General features: G+C 46.1%; 1 long non-coding RNA gene across 5 annotated transcripts in view; it reads right to left on the bottom strand.

Annotated features, from left to right (window-relative positions):
- Window positions 1–21,347, bottom strand: part of LOC113633865 (uncharacterized) — a 300,566-nt gene that overhangs the window by 123,826 nt on the left and 155,393 nt on the right. For all 5 annotated transcript variants that reach the window (XR_003438390.1, XR_003438392.1, XR_003438393.1 and 2 more), the window contains exon 4: window positions 3,731–3,947. This is a non-coding gene — a long non-coding RNA (uncharacterized LOC113633865). The remainder of the gene's footprint in view (window positions 1–3,730; window positions 3,948–21,347) is intronic.

Here is a 21,347-nt window from a genome sequence, read left to right as displayed (position 1 = left end):
CAGGACACCTCTGTTCAATGAACAAAGGGTTGAATATCTTAAATAATACTGTTCATTGAACAATCACTTACATGGAAGAAACGGCCTACAGGTGCTGTAAAGTGTAAAAATAAATGGGTATGACTCTATGTCCAAAAGTGCCGTAACAATAATGGACACAATCATTACAACAAATAACATTGATTGACCTAGTCGATTTGCTCCAGTTCACATACCTATGTATTCAGTCTTCACAACGAGTAAGATGGGTATTACCATTTTCCCATTTTACAGATGAGGAAACTGAGGTACACAGGGCTTAAGTGTGAGCTAAAGATTCTAGAAATTATACAACCAAGAGTTAAGAGTTAGGGCTTCCCTGGTGGCGCAGTGGTTGGGGGTCCGCCTGCCGATGCGGGGGACGCGGGTTCGTGCCCCGGTCCAGGAGGATCCCACATGCCGCGGAGCGGCTGGGCCCGTGAGCCATGGCCGCTGAGCCTGCGCGTCCGGAGCCTGTGCTCCACAACGGGAGAGGCCACAACGGTGAGAGGCCCGCGTACCGCAAGAAAAAAAAAAAAAAGAGTTAAGAGTTTTAAGAAGAGTTCAGAGATGTAAGGGATGGTCTGTCTTGAAAATGTTCAGAAAGGTCTTCTTGGAAGAGCTGCCATGACATGTGAGCCTTAAAGAGTGTGATTCCCGTAGGTGGACGTGGGGAAGGAAGGCCTGCCATGTGGACCAACAAGAACCCAGGTGTCCTACTGTTGAAGGAAGGATAGCAGATGGCGTGTGCTCCAGAACCAGCCAGGGACTCTGTATTGACCAGATGTGAGGGGTACACGATCTAAAGGGGATTCAGAGCTTGGAGTCTGTCGAGGCAACAGGGAGTCACTGAGGATGTCGAGTTCCCGGAGTTGTTTTCCAGAAGGTTAATCTGACAGTGCATGTTTCCTGGACCGACAGACAGAGACTGGAGAAGCCAAACTACTCAGGAGATTCTCTAATTATTCAGCACCGATTCATGGAACAGTAGAGCTAGAAGAAAACTCAGAAGTCACTGCTATGGGACTTCCCTGGTGGTCCAGTGGCTAAGGCTCCACGTTCCCAATGCCAGGGGCCCGGGTTCGATCCCTGGTCAGAGGACTGGACCCCACATGCCGCAACTAAAGGTTCACTGGACCCCACATGCCACAACTAAAAATGCTGCATGCCGCAACTAAGACCCAGCGCAGCCAAATAATTAAGTTTTTTAAAAAAAAAGAAGAAAAGAAAAAGAAACCATTGTTATAACTGCACCTTGCACACCAGACCAAGTTCTCTGAGGGAGCAGGCAGGGTGATGCCTGACTGCCTTTCCCAGAGCAGAACACAGCACCTGGTCAGGAGGTGGGCAGTAGGTTTGTTCAACAACTGAATGAATGGGAGAATGAACAAACCAATGAGTGACACCTTCTATCCCAGAGCAGGAACTTGGACTTAGGGCTGATTGAGGGATGAAGACAGGAGCAGTAGACATTGTCAGAGAAGGCTGGACGGAACTGCAGGGCGCTTGGCTGGATCCAGAAGCTCACTCGACCGGGAGCTTACTTCTCTCTGGGCCTCAGTGCCCCCTTCTATCCAGCAGTGGGTGGGAGAGGAGGATTGGCCCAGGTGACCTCCAAGGTCCTTCCTGCCTCCACTCTTCTGGGAATTGAGGAGAACCCAGCTCCCCTGCTCTCCAGCCCTGTGCTTTCCTTTGATGCTAAATGGGGCCAGGAAGAGTGACGACTCCACCGGCAACCAGAGCCCTGCAAGTCGGCAGCGACTCCTGCACCTGCCCCCACAGGCAGCCCAACCCAGGTTATTCTGGGCTGGCTTCACGGCACCAGCCTCCCTGTCTTCTCCCATACCAGGCTTTTATGAAAGTCCCTAACGAGCTCCGTGCTCTTATGCATTTTAGAAATCTCATCTAATAGGGGCTCATGGAGTATAAATTAACCCCGAGGAGCAGAGCTGCATTAATCCCTGTGGTGATTATGCATTAGCCGAAGAATTTCTTTGCCTATTTTAAGCAGCCGAACCCAGGCTGTCTGGGGTGCTTTTCTCCTCTGTCTCTGTTGACAGCCATTCATTCATTTAGAGCATCTCCCTTTATAATGTGTCCTCTTCACTCCCACCCCACACACCCGGCCCAGCCGCGGAGGCCTGGGAGGCTATCGTGCAGTGGCAGGGGTGCATGAGCCTGTGTCTGACGCGCCCCACCTCTCAGGCTAGTCTGTCACCATCCTCGTGACCTTGATCAATGTACTTCACTTCCCTGAGTTACGGCTGCCTGACTTTAACCAGTGTTATTAGTGGCAACCTTCCAGGGTGTTTGTGAGTTTAAGAAATCACGTTTGTAGAGCGCCACAGGCATGGTAGGCCCTCACCCCCTGTCAGTCCGCTCCCCTCCCTGCTGTTATCACCTTGCCTGTGTTAATATGACCAGAGTTGCGGACGGCTGGTAAAGAAAATCACGTGGAGTGAGAAAGACCCTAAAAAGTTTCAGTTTCAGGTTCAAGCTCCAGGGCTGGAAACAGAAGCCATTCATATTCTGAAGGCATTAATGAGGTCTTCAAAATCAAGCGAAGAAAAAACTCTACTGTACATTCATCAAAGGTGTGTTGTACCTAGCTGAGGACTTTCTGGAAAAGAAACCAAGGCGTGACTACCCACACTGCCCGCCACTTCAAGCTTGAGGCACGCTACTTTCCAAATCAAAAAGTATAATGATAGGCTTGTCTTGCAAGCCTGCGAGGCCTTTCTGCTGAGAAGTTCAGAAACGTTGCTATTCCGGGGACAGCATCTTACGAGGAACAAGCTCACCTGGGCCCCCGGCCCCCGGAGGAGTGGGCCCCCATTTCGCATGGCGAATGTGGAGCCCCAGAGGCACAAAGGCAGCGGTTCGTGGCCTGACTCCTCCCTCCCTCAGCACCTGACATGACTACAGCTCACACGCACAGTGCTTTGCTGCTCCCAAAAGCCTTTTGGAGATTTTTATCTCCTGTGGAAACTGCAACACTTCTGAAGGGCTGGCTGAGCAAGGAGACGAACATCACGCCTGCTGAACAACTGAAGACAGAATGAGGAGAGACTTCCCTGAAATCGCAAAGGCAGAGGCTGCTCTCTGCACCACCTTGGACAGCAGCGTTCACATGCGGTCTTGGCTCGTCCTCCACCTATTTTATCACCCCCATTATACTGGCATCCCCTTGAAGACGTCTGTTTTTGGCGCTATGTTTAACAGAGAAGACACCCGAGTATAAATCCATGCTTAATACATCATTATTGCCTATTAAAAATACATCACGTTCGATACTTACTCCTCCAGACCAGCCTGTGAATTAAGCACTATTATTATCCCATTTTACAGGTGAGGAAACTGAGCCTCAGAAAGGGTAAGTGACTCTAATCCAGGTCTCAGGTAGTAAGGGGCAAATCTGAGACTCAACACTGGATGTGACTCCTCGCTCCTTCCATCCAGTGTGTTTGCTTATTTATGCATTTGCTCAACAATCACTTGGGCACCGAGCCCAAAGAACACGGGGGTGGACAGACGTGTGGGTTCTGGGATTACCGCACCCGCTCGTGCGGCTGTCATTCATCTGATCCAAACACCCCAGTGTAGATTCATCCACACAAAGCAAAACAGACGCCCCTTGTTTCATGCAGCAAGTGCCTTGATGCCCCAAACACCTGTATCTGCTTGGTTTCTGGTCTTTGTGAATATTCCTTACCTTTGTCCTGGATTCCTGGTTCATAAAAAGCGTGTCCCAGCATCTCTGCAGGCAGCTTCTCCGACGACCAGCAGCCTGCCCACAGCTAAGGAGGCTTTGACTGGACAAAGAGGAATGCAGCAAGCTGGAAGTCATGTGGTCTGGGTCCTGTGCTCCTCGTGGTTCCACCTAGCATGGGTCCTTGAGCTGGTCATTTGGTTTCCCTTCACCTAGACAGCTTCATTCAGAAAATGAAAAGTTGGATTAAGAACTCTGATGAGACCAAACACAAAGCCTTTTGAAAAACCAAGAATCAATTCTTAATTTGTTCTTTATTGTGGTACTGTAATAACATAAAATGTACCATTTTAACCAGTTTAAGTGTACGATTCAGTGGCATTAAGTATATTCACAACATTGTGCAACCATCACTATTTCCAGAACATCTTCATCACACCTAATAGACACTTTGTACCCATTAAACACTAACTCCCCATCCCCACGTCCCCCAGCCCCAGGTAACCAGGGTTCTGCCTTCTGTCTCTATGAATCTGACTCTTCTAGATACTTCACATAAGTGGAATCACACGGTATTTGCCCTCCTGTCGCTTGTTTCACTTAGCACGACCAAGGGTCACTTTTAAGCGCAAAGATCAGCCCCTCGTACAGATCCTGTGCGTTGGAATAGAACTCGAGATGGGATGCAAGTTTTCCTACACCTTATCTCCTTTGTGCCTCCAAACTACCTCCTCTGCACTTAACCAAAGAGGAAAATGAGATTAGGCAAGTGCAAGGAACTTAGCCAAGGCCACCCAGACTGACAGAGCCAGGTCCTGACTCAAATTCAGGGGTCTTTCTAATTCACTTTTTTTTTTTCAAATCTTTATTGGAGTATAAATGCTTTACAATGTTAAGTTAGTTTCTGCTGTACAACTGAGTGAATCAGCTATATGTATACATATATCCTCATATCCCCTTCCTCTTGAGGCTAGAAATGGCAATAAAACCCCAGTTAACTGGATAAAGCCCCACATACATCAACCACAGACCCTGACATGGTTACTTTAGAGTCTAGTCAAGGGGCTCTGGCAGAGGAAATGCTATTCATCTCAGCGTCAGAAGAAACAGACCCCACCCCTCTGCCTTCACCCACCCACCTGTTATTTCTTCTGAAAAGACTGAGATTTGGGACCCACCACTGACTTCCTGGAAGGCTTGAGCCATCACTGAGGATCCCAGAATTCAACTTTCCCGTCTCTAAAGGGGGCCGAATAAAACTTGCTTCGCCCACGTTTCCAAAGGCCAGTCCACCTGCAAGCGTAAAAGCCACTGGAAATTGTAGGCAGCTCTTACTCGGCAGAGTGTCATGGAAAGAACATGGACAGTGTCAGAGTCCAGCTGGGCCACACTCAGGTCAGATGACCTCTCTGGGCTTCACTTTCTACAGATGTCTATTAAGCCCCTTTAGATGTCAGGCATAATGTTAGATGCAGGGGTGCTGAGGCATAAGGAATATACACCCACACCCTCCTGGTAGGTCGAAGGGAAGATTCAAGACAAGACAGGGCAAGCAGTCAGCATAGCATGTGGCAGCTGGTAAGCACCCGGTATCTCATAGCCTTTTCTATAATGTATTCATTCAGCAAGCACTGAGTACCTACGTGGGCTTAAGCAGGGCTTCTTAACCTTGGCGCTATTGACATTTGGGGAGCACAGTCCTTTGCTGCGGGTGGGCAGGGCCACCGTCCCTGGCACTGCAGAATGTTTAGTCACATCCTCTATCCAATAACTGGCAGTGACACCCCAAGTTCTGACACCAAAAATGTTTCCAGACCTTGCTCAGCATCCCTGGGGGGCACAACTGCTCCAGTTCAGCAGCTCTGGTTGAATGTTATACCAGGTGCTAGGTATATAGAGAGATGAATGGGACAAGGGCTCCCCCAGGACTCCTGGTCCAGGGACACAGACGTGAGAACCACCTTCCATTAGGCAGGTGTGTGAGCGGGGAGGGCAGCTGACACTGGGCTAAGGGGCATGTCAGACACGGCGCTTTCACGGGACCAGAGGGCACGGCAGTAAGGAGCGCAGTCAAGAGGTGGCCACGGTCTAAGTGAGGGAGGGCGTGGCCCTGAGCCAGGCAGTGCTGATGCAGACGGACAGATGGAGACGGGCTGGAGAAAGATCCCGAGGCAGAATGGACAGGAATGAGGGGGCGACAGGCTGGAGGACATTGGAAACCAGCCAAGCGGGACCTGACCAGGCACAAGGAGCAGAGAGTGGGGCTGCAGCTGTAACTACACAGTGTCAATGGGGTCTAGACAGTGCTGGGTTTTCGCCTCTGTGAACCGGGAGACACTCCCAGGTCCCCCTCCTCTGCCAGCCATGACGCAGAAGCCCAGGTACTTGCACGAAGCTCTCTCCCTCCCACTCTCCTGCCCCTTCCTCTCCCCTCCCTTGTTCCACAAGCTTCTCTAAAAAGGAGAAAAGAGAAAGCCCAAGTTCTTCTTGGGTTCCGGGAGGCTCATGCCTGGGGCCCTCCCTGTTCCATGTCCTCCCACCAGGAAGGCTCGCAGAGCCTCCTCCAGGTAAAGGGTGTGGGGGGCCGCCGAGCGGGACTCGGTGACTCACATTGAGCAGATAATGAGCTCTGGTGACAAGGGACCTAGCGTCAAAGGGAGCAGTGCCACCTCTCCCAGGACGAGCGCTTGGGCCCACGGGCTCATCCATGGGTTGGAGGCTGAGCGAGTGTGACAGCTTCCCTGGCATCATCCTCTCATCGCACCCCAGCTCCACCACCCCCGCCCGGGAAGTCTTGCTTTTTTAAATGTGCATTTTGCAGTTAAGACAGCTAGCTGCAGAAGCAGAAGGCTCCCAGAGGCTTGAGACTGGAGGTTCCATCCTTGACTTGGGTTTTCCCACTTTTCCTTTTAAGCCCAAGCTTTAGCTCTGTCTCAGCACTTAAAATATCAAAACATGTTTCCTCTGTCCACTTGATCACTGATCCCTTCAGCTCAGTCAACCCATTCACACCACAGAGCCTGCCTGACCACTAAAATTCAGCCATGAATAACTGCATGGGTTCCAGTAATGACAGCAAGGTGAATAGCGTACCTTCTAAAAGTGGTGTCTTCGTACATGTGTGGTTTAAACTACCACGTAGTTAAGACTGTAACAGTGTTAAGACTCTGATGATGAAAAGATGATGGACTAAGTAACAGAAGAGCATAGACCCTGAGGCAGAGGGAGAATGCAGCCGCGAGATGGCACGTGTTTCACCTGCCCTGAAATATCCCTGTGTAAATAATGAAGCTATGTGGCAGTCAGGGTCCTGGCAGGGAAGTGCGGCACATGCAAGCTGGACGCACAAGGGCTCAACGATGGAACTGCGTGCAGGAGGGAAACCAAAAGGGACAGCGCAGAATCTACGTGCTAGAAGAAACAGAGCCAGTTACCATCCCCCAGATCCAAAGAAGCAAAGAGGGGGAGAAGTTACCAGAATCCCAAGCGTAGCTACATGGAGAACAATCTCCCAACAGGAGCTGACGTCCTCAGTAAGAGTGCAAAGCTGATAGTGAGAATGGGCGCCCCAGTTCACCAACCTCCCGCCTGAGCTTCCTACTGGCCAAACTCAACCAGGCGTCCAAGGGCAGGTGACCTGTTGAAGGAGTCCATGCAGTCAACCTCCCCCTCTTCCCATCGTGTTTGGTGTCTGCCCCTCACTATTTGGCAGTTCATTATGGCAGACAGATGGGGAGGGAAGGGAAAGGGTGGAAGGGGTGGAGAAGGACAGTGAGTCCTCTCCCTCATACTCCAACCAGGTACTTAGGGATGAGGAAATAATTTTAACGTCTTCAGTAGAGACTTCTTGGTGGCCTTCCCAGCATCCAGCTTCCCCTCCCTCTTTTCTGACAGCTCTGAGGAAACCGACTCCAGTTCCAGGTGTGGAAGATACAAGCTAGGCTAAGCCAATCAGAATATTGCATCCCCTTGGAAACAGGATAGACGTTTGACCTAAGTCTGATTTGGCTACATGACTTTTCCTTGGAATTCTGGGAACTGACAATCCTGCTTTCCTGCTGGTTATAAACAAGGAAGAATGGAAGTCCTTAGATGTGGGGGAACGACTGGAGCCATGAAGAGAGCCAGCGTAGGGATGAAGTGGGCACCATCAAAGGCAGAATGGAGAGACAGAATGAGACCAAGTACCTAGTGACATCACCAAGCTATTGAACAGGCCTCTCTGACCTAGCCCTGCCTCTGTGCTTTTCAGCTCAATAACAATATATTTCCAATCTGAGTTGGATTTTCTCTTAATTACAACTAAAAAAGCTTCAGTTGATCCACACTCCAAGAGTTAAACAAAATAAAAAATACAGAGTAGAAAGAGACAATATATCTACCAAGCCTGTGAGGAAAAATATACTGATAGTAGTTTGGTCATCAATGTTTAAGCATACTACTTCAGTATGCAAAATAGGAAAGAAAGGCCACCTTTGTTGGTCATACCTACCAGTGTCCAGGGCAGAGATACCAACTGCCAGGGACATGACCATTCTTGTCACTGAAGAGGCAGTTCAGTGACTTGTCTAAGAGCACGTGTTTTGGAGCCAAACAGAAGTGGGTTCAAGTCCCCAGATCCTCTGCTTGTGAACAATATGAACCTGGGAAAGTGAACTCTAAGGCACTGTGATTCCAGAAACTGACACGAACTAGAAACTCTTGACTCCCAGCCCCACTGCATCTAATGAGGCCCACTGAGGGAAGGATCCACTAGTGGTTTCATTTTTTTCCCCTCTTTTTTGGGTTTCCTTCCCATTAGGGTCACCACAGAGTATTGAGTAGAGTCCCCTGTGCTATACAGTAGATTCCCATTAGTTATCTATTTTATACATATTATTGATAGTGCATATATGTCAATCCCAATCTCCCAACCACTAGTGGTTTTATACTCTGCAGGCATATCCCAGATGTAAGAAGCCACAAGCTTCTGACAGAGGACACTCATATTTCTCACTGAAAAAATCTCTCTCTCTTTGTAAATGGGTGTTTTGCTATCTGATTTGATGTATCAGTGTGTGTGTGTGTGTGTGTGTGTGTGTGTGTGTGTGTGTTAGGTTCATGTCAGTCTATCATTGAAATTTTCCTCTGCTGTGTTCAGAAATTCTTCTAATTTAATTTTTAGTTTAAGAACCTGCAAAAGACCTTGATGGGGTTAAATCTATGGAAGCAGTTCACCCATGAAGCCTCCCGAGGGGCAGCCTCCCAGTTTCTGGCACCTCCAGCAACTCCCATGCCCCCTTCTGCTCACTGGACTGAACGACAAGAGGAGTTGCCTTGATAAGAGGCAGGGGATGGGTGATAAGACCCCCTGTGATTCAAAACACAGGCTTACCGACCCAGGTATTCTGAGAGACTTCAAGAAGGGAAGCTCCATTGATCGACCTAGGCACCCATGGCTTAAACTCATGTTGGTGTTGCCTTCAGATCAACCTTGACATGACTACTGTAAGGTGATCCCCTGGGGGCACGACACAACAGAGCCATACCTTGATGGTAGATGATGACCTAAACCCGTCTCAAAACTTGATTTCTCTAAGCTTCTAGGCTAGGCAGAAAAAAGCAAAGAGGTGATGCCAGGAGGGCCTGGACCTTGAGCAGGGACAAAGCAAGGGGATCCCTTTTCATTTATTGATTTAAAACATGTATTTTTGAGCATCTTTTATATGCAAGAATCTATACCAGAAAAAGAATTGGCCATTGCTTCATTCCACAAACATTTACTGAGCACACACTTTGCCAGGTACAGTGCAGAGATATGGACATGAACAAGCCTGGAATCTAGGCCATTCCATTGTCCTCATGGCTCAGTGTTTCTAAATGTGTGAGACTTACCATATGTGGATGCACTTGATTTTAATTTTGTTTTAGTTCTACAGAGAGAATTTTTGTTTGTGCACAGGTAAGACATTAAATAACCGAATTACACAGTATGAAAGCCATCCTCTTTTTCATTTTTTTCCCCAACTTTGAGAATAAAGCCTAAGTTAGGTACCATATGTTGTTAGCATCTTAAAACTTGCCAATTTCCTTCTCTTCTAACAGAAAGAGAGAGAGACGGAGAGAAAAACAAAACAAAACATAGAGAGATGGAGACAGAGAATTTGCCTTAGGTCCAGAGCCTTAGGTCCAGAGCCTTCAAAAATAAATTTGCCTTAGGTCCAGAGCCTTCAAAAATAAAATATCCAGGGAGAATTTAATATCATTCTTTCGTTATCCCTGGTTTTACTTTTTATGGCAACCTCTTTAAGTAATACTGGTTTTTAAAGAAAAATGACAAGTAAATACTGACAGCTGTCAAATAAGTATGGTGAAATTATGAAGGTGGATATAAATGATTGAATTTTAGAAAAATAAGAACATGGTATTGTGTTACTTTTTTTTTTTTCATTCAGGACTGCTCAGATCAATATTGTGTTACTTTTTAACCAAGTTTTCCATTTTTCTCTCCTCAAGGTGCTTTACCATATGTGAGGATTACACAGCCCTATTCTGATGAACTCAAGAATCGTCATGTGACTCTTCAGCCAGTGAAATGCGGGAAGGGTAGCACGTGTCATTTCCAGGAAGAAACCTGAAGAGCCATTACGTCGTTTGCCGTGTCTTCTTCCCCTCTTCCATGGGACAGGTGATATTACACAGACAGCCTGCCCCATTTGACTGGGTCTGGATTTAAGCTGACATGGAGTAGAGTTACAACCAAGCCATGCGGAACGTAAAGCATGAGTGAGAAATAAGTGTCTGTTCTTGTAAGGCACTGAGACTTGGTTGTGAACTGGCATTACATAGCCTACCTGGACTGATACCAAAGGCCACAGCAGCATTTGACAGAGATGCAGTTGGTTCAGAAGAGTCTACCCTCACTCCTGGGGAAAAAAACCTCAAAATTTTAACCCTAATGCTGGATGCCCTGTGAAGACACGCAATGCTCCCAATGGGACGCACTCGGGCATCTATTTAGGAGCAGCATCAGTAGAAGGCAACACCACAAAGGCTGAAGAGGCCTGTGCATGAGTAATATGAACTCAATTTCATTGGTAATATGGACCAGATAGCTGGATGGTCTTGAAGTCTTTAGGATGAGAGAGAAAAGGGAAATTACATACCTTAAACACACTATATGCCAGAGGTGATGTGCCAGGCCCTTGGTACACTTTCTCCTTTGGATCTTCTGAAGAATGGACATTATGTCCATTGATAGTTGAAAAAATGAAGGCTCTGTCACACAGCGTCATCCAGCCAGTAACCAGTGGAGCTGGGACTAGAGCCCAAAGCCTCTTGAGCTCCATTCCTTCTGGGGCTTCTCTTACTACACTGGCAAGATAAGGCTGGAAGAATGCCACCAGCTACGTGCATTTTCATCACATCCTATGTCGATATTTATTGGAAATGTGGAATATGAAGGCTTCAGTTAATGATATTAGATTCGTTCCCACAGTCATCATCTTTTCTGCAACTGCAACATCCAAATTGAATCTGGGATGGAGGTGGCAGAATTCATCAGGAATGGAATAATTCAGTGAACGCTGCAGTGGGGTTTCTCAATAGTCTGCAGGCTGAGTGTCGTAGTGATTGGGGAGTATTCAACCATCCTTCTCAAGTTGGGAATTAAAGCTTTTTAACCATGATTATATGGCCTAACATTCAGCTAAACCCAGTGAAATGACACTCAAATAACTATTAATCATGAGCAGTGCTCCCAGAAGCCCTCCCACATTTTCTCCTCCCCTTCTCCCCTCCTTCTTGGTTTCCTTAGCTCTCAGCCTCCATTCTTAACCTGGCAATAAGTATAGTCCTCAATCCATTCACCTCTGAGGTAGCCAATAAGCAGAGGAGGGAAGAAGAAAAGGCAGAGGGAGAGGAAGAAATGATGAGGGAAAAGTGTGAGGTTAGGAAGTGCAGGATAATTGATCACTTGCTGTCTGTTGTGCACCATTATAGGCATGAGTTTCCATCCAGCCTCTCATATGACTCTTAGAGCAATCTAGATAGATCACCAATTAGTAGTGATCATTCAGGAAGATATAAAAGACATTTAAGGAGCAACAAATTTGACCTCTTGGCCCAGAGAAGTTGTGTTGAGCGATATAAACTGTCAGGCATGATCTCCCTGAAGGCACACCGAGCTTTCCCAGTCCTACTCTATAACCTTACTACCCAGTACATAGTTTGTGTTTATAAAGAATAATCCTTCTACCTATGCTTAAATGCCAATAATATTCCTCAGATTCAGTTATTCTTCTAGTTAACATTCATTCAGTAAGTACTGACTGAGTGCCTAGTACGTGCCAGGTACTGTTGTAGGCATGAGGAATATAGCAGTGCACAGAGAAATAACAAGAAATCCTGCCCTGCTGGAAGCTTACATTCTAGCAGGTGGAGATAGACATTAAACAAAATAATAAGTAAAACATATACTATTTAAGGAAGTGTGAGGGGTTATAGAGAAAAATAAAGCAATGAAGGGAAGTTAAGAGTGTTGGAAGGAGGTGGGGTGTGATTTTAAATTGAACACTCAGAAAGTCCTCACTGAAAATATGACAGTTGAACAGTAACTTAAAGGAAGTGAAGGAGCAAGCCATGAGAAAATCTGAAGGAATAGCATTTCAGGCAGAGGGAACAGCATGTGCATAGGTCCTGAGGTCTGAGTATACCTGTGGGTTCAAGGAACAGCAGGAGGTCAGTGTGGACTAAAGCGGAGTTAATGAGATAAAAAGGGCAGTAAGGAGACTCGGCCAGAAAAGCAACGAAAGGACAGATCCTGTTGGCCCACAGGCCTTTCTCAGCTTTTACTCTGAGAGAGTCGGGAAGCAATGCATTTTGTGCAAGAAAGTGGCATAATCTGACTGGCATTTTAACCGGATGTTTCTTACTGTTGAACTAAAAATAGACTGTAAGAGAGGACAGGTGGAATAGGGGGTACAAGCCAAGGGCTATTGTACTAATCCAGGCAAGTTGCCTGGGAGATTGGGGACCTGGCTATGCCATTTCCATGATGGTTTGGAATTTGTTTCTTCTTCATCATCTACATTGACTCTGTCACAATTCAGGCCCTAATCACCACTAGCCTTTCTATTACAATAGCTTCTTTTTTGGGGAGGTCAGGGGCGGTTAGAGTAGAAATTGTAATGAAAGTTTAAAAACAGAATTTCCGACAATTGCTTAATACAATTCAATTAAACATGGAAAATTCACCAAGGAAGACAATATACTTGATCATCAACAGATTTTCACTAAATTTTAAAGGATTATAAAACACATACATGCTTTAACTGCAACTGTATTAAATTTAAAATCTGTAATAATAAGATATTACGATAGCTTCTTTTTTATTTTTATTTTATTTATTATTTATTTCTGGCTGTGTTGGGTCTTTGTTGCTGTGCACGCGCTTTCTCTAGTTGTGGCAAGCGGGGGCTAGTCTTCCTTGCGGTGTGCGGACTTCTCACTGTGGTGGCTTCTCTTGTTGTGGAGCACAGGCTCTAGGTGCATGGACTTCAGTCAGTAGTTGCAGCACACGGGCTCAGTAGTTGTGGCACACAGGCTCAATAGTTGCTCCACAGCATGTGGGATCTTCCCAGACCAGGGTTCAAACCGGTGTCCCCTGCATTAGCAGGCATATTCTTAACCACTGCACCACCATGGAAGTCCACGATAGCTTTCTTTTTTTTTTTTTTTTGCGGTATGGGAGCCTCTCACTGTTGTGGCCTCTCCCGTTGCGGAGCACAGGCTCCGGACGCGCAGGCTCAGCGGCCATGGCTCACGGGCCCAGCTGCTCCACGGCATGTGGGATCTTCCCGGACCGGGGCACGAACCCGCGTCCCCTGCATTGGCAGGCGGACCCCCAACCACTGCGCCACCAGGGAAGCCCCCACGATAGCTTTCTTAACTGGTCTCTGTCCATAGTCCAGTCCCCTGAGTTAGTCAAGATAGGAGAGGCTCTGCTGCAACAAGGGATGAATCCTGGAATGTCAGTGACCTGATGCAGTAAAAAAACCTTCAGGCTGACTTTTTCCCCATTTTGTCTGTACCCTCTGAAACATGTGGCCTCCACACTCTTCATAGAAGAGGAAGACATGGAGAACTTTACAACTGTAAGCCCTAGAAGTGTCTTACAAATCTCTGCCCACATCCACTGGCCCGAACCCCATTATGTGGCATTGACCTAATTTCACAGAAGGCTAGGGAATGTAGAGCAGCGTATGAACCTTTGGTATGCACCAACATTCTCTGCCACACATCCTCCCGTCCTTATGCTCTTTCTACAGCATAAATATCACCATGTCCCTCTCATGTTCACAAGCGGGTGATGTATCCCCATCCCATCACAGTTATCATGATATAGTCAATAGCTCTTCCATGCGTTTCCCCCCTTCTTTCAGTAGTCTTTTCCTTTGTAAACAAACATTCTTGCCTTATTAAGGGTCTATGGCAAAAAGAATGGAAAGGAGCTATTGATACAAGAATTGCCAAGACCAATCCAAGATTCTGACCCTTGGAATTGAACCCATAACCCATGTCTTCTTTCAACACTCTGAGTCTACACTGTGCCAAACACCACGTCAGGCTTGAAGGTGCAAAGTTAACCACATCCTCATTCTCAAACAGCTCGTGGTTGGACCTAGTGGCTTCCTGAATGGCCAACAGGAAGAAATGGTCAACTCGACATTGCTTCCCTCCATGCCTTTATTCCCAGACACTTACACATTGCATACACACGTGCATCTAATACTCCAGAAAGGAGGAATCTACGTCCATAGAGACTCAAATATGGCCATTGTAAGCACTAATCTTTGATTCAGGCATTCTGGGGTCCTTCCGCTAGTGTCATGTCCAACAGTCTACTACCATAATTTTAATCTCTCCATATGTAAAAAGATAGACTTGGGGGCTTCCCTGGTGGCGCAGTGGTTAAGAATCCGCCTGCCAATGCAGGGGACACGGGTTAGAACCCTGGTCCGGGAAGATCCCACATGCCGCAGAGCAACTAAGCCTGTGAGCCACAACTGCTGAGCCCATGTGCCACAACTACTGAAGCCCGCACGTCTAGAGCCCATGCTCCGTAACAAGAGAAGCCACTGAAAAGAGAAGCCCGCGCACAGCAATGAAGAGTAGCCCCCGCTCGCCGCAACTAGAGAAAGCCCGTGCACAGCAGCAAAGACCCAACACAGCCAAAAATAAATTAATTAATTAAAAAAAAAAAAGACTTGGACCAAAGAAAATCTGAGACTTCTTCCAGCTCCAAAATTCTGTGCAGACCCATTGAGTGTCGTGCAGAGGCCACCTTATTAATTCAAACCTAGAAAAGAAATTCTCCTAAGTATAGCATTATTTATCATTTGCAGGAAGAGCCGAGAAGAACTCAAGCTGTTCAAGCTCCCTTCTCCTTGGCCAAGCACGATTTCCTCACAAAAGTTTTGGGTGGGATTTTTTAAGCTTCCAACGAGGCTCTAAAGACTTTTTGGACATTGATCTGTACTTTTATACCATATGGTTTGAATTGAGTGGGAAGAAGTCAAGAACAGACAGAATGTACTGCTGTGACAAGAACCCAGTAAATTAGAAAGTTCCAAGAAAATGGATGGTTTAAAAATGCCAAGAAAACAATTGGGGGCAGGATGGGCAAATCCAAGGAGGTAGAGAAGAATGAATGTTCTGAAAGTCTGATGTATCCGATTTTCTGCAAGACAAACCACTCCAAAACTTAGTGGCTTAAATCAACAACCACTTATTTAGCTCATTATTCTATGGGTCAGGGTACCTGGACGTTTTCTATGGTCTTGGCTGGACTCTCTCATCTGCATGGACCATCATCCAGGACTATTCAGATGTCGGTGACAGGAATCTCAAGAGGGTTAAGTGCCACGATCACTTTTCAAGTCTCACGGCACATCGGCTAAAGGAATCATATGCCCACTCCGGACTCAAGGGGTGGAAAAATGTCACACTTCTTGATGGGAAGAACTTAAAAAAAGTCAAGTAAATATAACGATACAGAGAGGGAGAAATGTGGCCAGTTTTACAATCTACTACAGATTTACCCAGTTTTACCATCTAGACACTGGAGAATTGGTTTAAATTCACTGGGATTTCACCTTGAAAAGTGAAGACTAGGGGTGGGAGAAGATAAATAAGGGGTTGACAAAAGGTGACCACTACTTTCAAGTATTTAAAGAGATCTCACAGATAAGAAGAATTACAGGACTTCGCTGGTGGTGCAGTGGTTAAGAATCCACCTGCCAATGCAGGGGACACGGGTTAGAACCCTTCCGGGAAGATCCCACATGCCGCGGAGCAACTAAGCCCATGTGCCACAACTACTGAGCCCACGCGCCTAGAGCCTGTGCTCCACAAAAAGAGAAACCACCGCAATGAGAAGCCCGCGCACCGCAACGAAGAGTAGCCCCCGCTCGCTGCAACTAGAGAAAGCCCGCGTGCAGCAAAGAAGACCCAATGCAACCAAAAATAAATAAATAAAAATAAAATAAAATAACTTGTTTTAAAAAAGAAGAATTACATATGTTCTGAATAGGTTCATACAGAAATATTATTGTTAATGGCACCAGTCACGTAATGCAAAAGGAAGACCCCTTGAACCATCAGAGCTTCCCATATAGGTAATAAGGAAGGGATCAGACATTAAACAGTTGCCATGAATCAGAAAATCTATTTAATGCTCTCAAAACACATTTCCTTCCATATTTTAGAGATGAGGAAGTAAGTCTCAGAGGGTTTAAGTGACTTTGCTCAAGTTCACGAGCTAAGAATTGGCAGATCTAGGATTTGAACCCACATCTCTTTAATACCCAAATCTGTACTCTTTTGACACCATGTCATGCTGCTTAGGCTCTTTCAGGATCAAAGGAACAGAGACACACCCAGGTTCCGTATGAAAATAGACATTTGTTGTAAAGATAGATGGGGAAGAACAGAAATGCTGGGAAATGTCTCCGCAGCATGGCTCAATCTCTTATGCACCATGTCTGCTTCTAGCCACTTGCTGGTTCCCTTTCCTCTCGCACCCCTAGAAATCAAGGACCCAGAACCCCACTAAAATATGCTGCTTTACAGCTTGCAAATATGTTCGTTTAAATTCATTTACAAGAGTGAGCCTTTCCCTGCAGTGTTTGCATTTTAAATAATCTTCTGGAAACCAAGATAGCATAACGAGAGTTACCATTTGCTTAGCACTTTGTATACCACTCCTGATTCTCACCAAAAACCTACTACAAGTCAGTACGAGTATTAACAATTTATAGATAAAAAACTGAAGCTCGGGATTCAAATCCAGTCCTGTCTAAATAACCAAATCCAGTACTTTCTCCATTAGACTACACTCCCTCTTGAAGCAAGAGATATTGGGAACCAAGCAGGCAGTGTGAAAATGGGTGGTAGAGATAGTTTTTTATCAAGTGGGCTTTCCTTGAATTACACCACATTCTACCAGAGTTGATGTACGAGAAATTCTGGTCACTTGCAAATGAACTAGATCTGATTACTCTTGTCATTAACCTTAAAAGGTTTTGGAAGATTCTTAAAACTTCCTTTATAAATAGAAATTTTCAAACATATGTAAAAATAAAGCAAAAGACATGATGAACCTCCATGTACCCGTCATCCAGTTTCACCAATTTTCAACATGTCGTCAATCTTATTTCTTGGCAGGTTTCTAAGAGATGAATCCCAAACCTATGGTTGACCATGAGCTGCTTCTTCTTTCTCCAAATTAATAGCCAAGGAGTGCTGGAGCAGGAAGCCATCCCCCCAGCATCCTTTGGGATGAATCTCTCATTTTTAAGGGAGAAGGGTAATGTCAAGAAATAGAACTGGACTTGTTCAGAGTCACACACTGAGGTAGCAGAAAAGGAAGGGTGAGGACCAGAGTCTCCTGGCTCCAAGCTCAGAGCCCTCCCCCATAGACCAGCCTTCCCCAAGGCATCAGAATACTTTCTTGGTACCCACTGCCTAAGCAGCCACTGCCACCTCCAGAGGAGAAAGAGGTCAATGCAGCTTGGATTTGGTCTCCACCCAGCAGGATCAATGGACTTTGTCATTTATGCCCTTCTCTGACCTTCTTACTCTTTCAAGGGTAATTAACTAGCCAAATGGGTTCCCTCTACTGAGACTTGGCATACAAATAGTCACAACCCCACCAACTGCTGGTGACAAAATCACTCCTGACAGGTCCCACTCGGTCCTCCATTGTCATGACCTTCATTGATTCAGCTTTCCTTATTCGAAAACCTGGTGTCTCACAAAGATGGCAGATTTGCCTGTGGAGGCAACACACTTCACAGACATCCTTCTGCCACTTGGCTCCCGTGGCATATTTCCTGGTGAGAAATGACCTTTCCAGGGTGAATGCAAATAACTAAGGGGTTAGATAGTGCATGGACATGGCATCGAATGACCCTTCTCAAACTGGGAACTTTTGGAGATACATGGTAGCTTTCTAGGGAGGTCCTAGAAGCCATGGGATAAGCATCTTCTAGGTAAGAACATTCATTTCACAGCAACTGCAGAGCTGGAATGTCCAGAATGAGAATCCCATGGCAGGCACTGTTCTAAATGCTTTATACAGGCTAATTCATTTAATCCTTACTGTAACCCTATGAGGTTACTGTAAACCTAAGAGGTATTATTATCTCCACTGTGAAGAAACTGAGGCACAGAAAGATTAAGTAACTTCTTAAAAGCCACACAACTATTAAGTAGCAGAGAGTATTAAACAAAATAATAGGGTTTCAGATGCTGTATAAACTTTTAAAAGGAGTTATCACATGTGTAGGGTTATTATTGAAACCAAAAAAACTGAGAATTGACAGGGAAAAGTATGAGCCAGTATGTAGTCAAGTCCTCAACTCTGGAGTTCTGATGGAAAATGCTGAAGTAACGTAGGAAAGTAAAAAGAGCCATAAAATGTATCAGAGAGAACTTCAGGGTGGGACAGAATATTTGGAGAGTAACTACATGTACAAAATCTTTTCTGAGTTCCTCTCTCCTCATCTTAACAATGACTCTTCTCTTTCTTAACAAAATATATTTATTTTCTTTATTTATTTTTGGCTGTTGGGTCTTTGTTACTGCACGCGGGCTTTCTCTAGTTGTGACGAGCAGGGGCTACTCTTCGTTGCAGTGTGTGGGCTTCTCATTGCGGTGGCTTCTCGCTGCAGAGCACGGGCTCTAGGCGCGTGGGCTTCAGTAGTTGCAGCGCGAGGGCTCAGTAGTTGTGGCACATGGACTTAGTTGCTCCGTGGTATGTGGGATTTTAGTTCCCTGACCAGGGATCAAACCCTTGTCTCCTGCAATGGCAGGTGGATTCTTAACCACAGCACCACCAGGGAAGTCCCAACAATGACTCTTGATGTGAGGATTATCATAGCCTCTTTTTATAGATGAAGTAACCAAGGTTCGTAGGGGATGTGACTTGCCAAGTACCTAACTAGACATTAGGACTGACTCCGAATCCTGAGCCTTTTCCAGTCCATCCCAGTAGAGCTAATTTTGAATCTGAGGGTATGTTCCTGCTTTTCAACGGGGTGTCTCAGCTCTGGTCCCATGGAAGCCCACAGTGAATAGGGTATATATGTCCTGCTTTGCGCAGGACAGTCCTGGTTTATACCTGTGTCCTAGTATAATTAGTAATACTGCCTTTTTTCACTATTAAAAGAGTTCCTGTTTGGATGAAAAAATTTAAAAGCTACCCTAACCCTGAGCAACACCTTCCTCACGTCTGGATCTGCAAAGCAGAGCAGTAAGTTTCTGCAAACTTGCTTCCTACCAGGAACACTGTTGGAGAGCTCTTACTGAGGGGTGAGAGCCACAGTGGAGACTAAATTTAGGACAACAAGTGGAGAGAAACTTTCGAGTTTATTCCTCCCACTCTCACTTCCAGCCCCAACTGACTATGTAGATGGGATTGTTCTCTGAGTGGAAGACTCAGAAAGAAGAGAAATAAAAGGGGAGGAGAAAAACCAGAACAGCCTCTTTGCCCTTCCCTTGCTATATGTTTGTTTTGTTTTGTTTTTTGCGGTACGCGGGCCTCTCACTGTTGTGGCCTCTCCCGTTGCGGAGCACAGGCTCTGGACGCGCAGGCTCAGCGGCCATGGCTCACAGGCCCAGCCGCTCCGCGGCATGTGGGATCGTCCCGGACCGGGGTACGAACCCGTGTCCCCTGCATCGGCAGGTGGACTCCAACCACTGCGCCACCAGGGAAGCCCCTAGAACCCATCTCTTGATGGGAGGAGCAGCAAGATGGCATTGTGAGAGGTCAAGAAGGGGGACCATTTTTACAATCAACCTACAGCATAGCAACTAGTGTCACCTCAACTAGTACTGTCGCAACAGATGGTGATGACAGAGCCAGGATCCAATTCCAGACCTGACTAACATCAAAATTGGAACCCTTTTTAGGATACCATAATAACACTTTAAGGAAAACAAAAAACAGCTTTGAGGAAACCAATAATTACATCCTAATGCAAACTTCCCAAAATCTACAAATGGATAGAAAAATGTCTGTTCTTCCCCCTCATTATCCAAGGCACCTTCAAGGCTGCTGAAGAGGTGGAAGCAGCTTTATTTTGTTACTTTCCAGGATTAGTTTTTCAGATGCAGAGTCACCTCCCTAATTAGTTCTAATTAGATGCATGGTTCACATTAGGTCACAACAAACACAAATGTGAATAATTTAAGAAGGATCCGAAGTCAGTGTCAACAAAACCAGCTTCATGGTTACCTGGGTGATGCCAATTCTTTCTCCACCGGAGTTGTCAGGGAGCTGACTCTGAATACCAGATGTAGGCTGTTAATAGCAAGGGGGCAACCTTCACGCATTCAATGGGCCTCAGACCTCTTCGTGGAAGGAGCTGTAATCTCCTTCATTTTCTGGGAGTGGGTGGCCCACGTGGACATTAAAAGAAGAAGGTTTCTCCATTTCTCCAGCCAGACAGACCTCTTTGGAAGTTTTAGGCATCCCTTGAAACTCCCATCTTTTCCCCTCCCAGAGACTCACCATCAGAGAACATGTGAATTGGAAGGACCTGGTTAGTCACCTCATCCAGTTCTACCATATTATAGAAGGGACAATTTCAAGTCCCCAAAAAGAAAGACTATTTATCCAAAGCTATACAGCTAGTGAGCAGCAGAACCAGGGCTAGAACCTGTATGAAGGTATGACAGTATAACAGAGGAGGCAGCATCTTTAGATTCAGCCTGATTTAGTTCCAATCTCAGCTCTACCAGTTATGCTGTGTGACCTTAGGCAAATTCCCAACCTCTCTGTGCCTTAGTTTGCTCATCTTTTAAAAAAGCATGGTTTAGGGATGGACCTTCAAGTTGGCGGAGGAGTAAGACGTGGAGATCACCTTCCTCCCCACAAATACATCAGAAATACATCTACATGTGGAACAACTCCTACAGAACACCTACTGAATGCTGACAAAAGACCTCAGACTTCACAAAAAGCAAGAAACTCCCCACGTACCTGGGTAGGGCAAAAGAAAAAACAGAAACAGAAGAATAGGGATGGGCTCTGCACCTCTGGGAGGGAGCTGTGAAGGAGGAAAAATTTCCACATACT

Source organism: Aethalodelphis obliquidens, unplaced genomic scaffold (assembly GCF_003676395.1).
Source record: "Aethalodelphis obliquidens isolate GAN/ISIS:26980383/991018 unplaced genomic scaffold, ASM367639v1 scaffold41, whole genome shotgun sequence".
NCBI lineage: Eukaryota > Metazoa > Chordata > Mammalia > Artiodactyla > Delphinidae > Aethalodelphis > Aethalodelphis obliquidens.
This window is presented reverse-complemented; position numbering and strand designations above follow the sequence as displayed.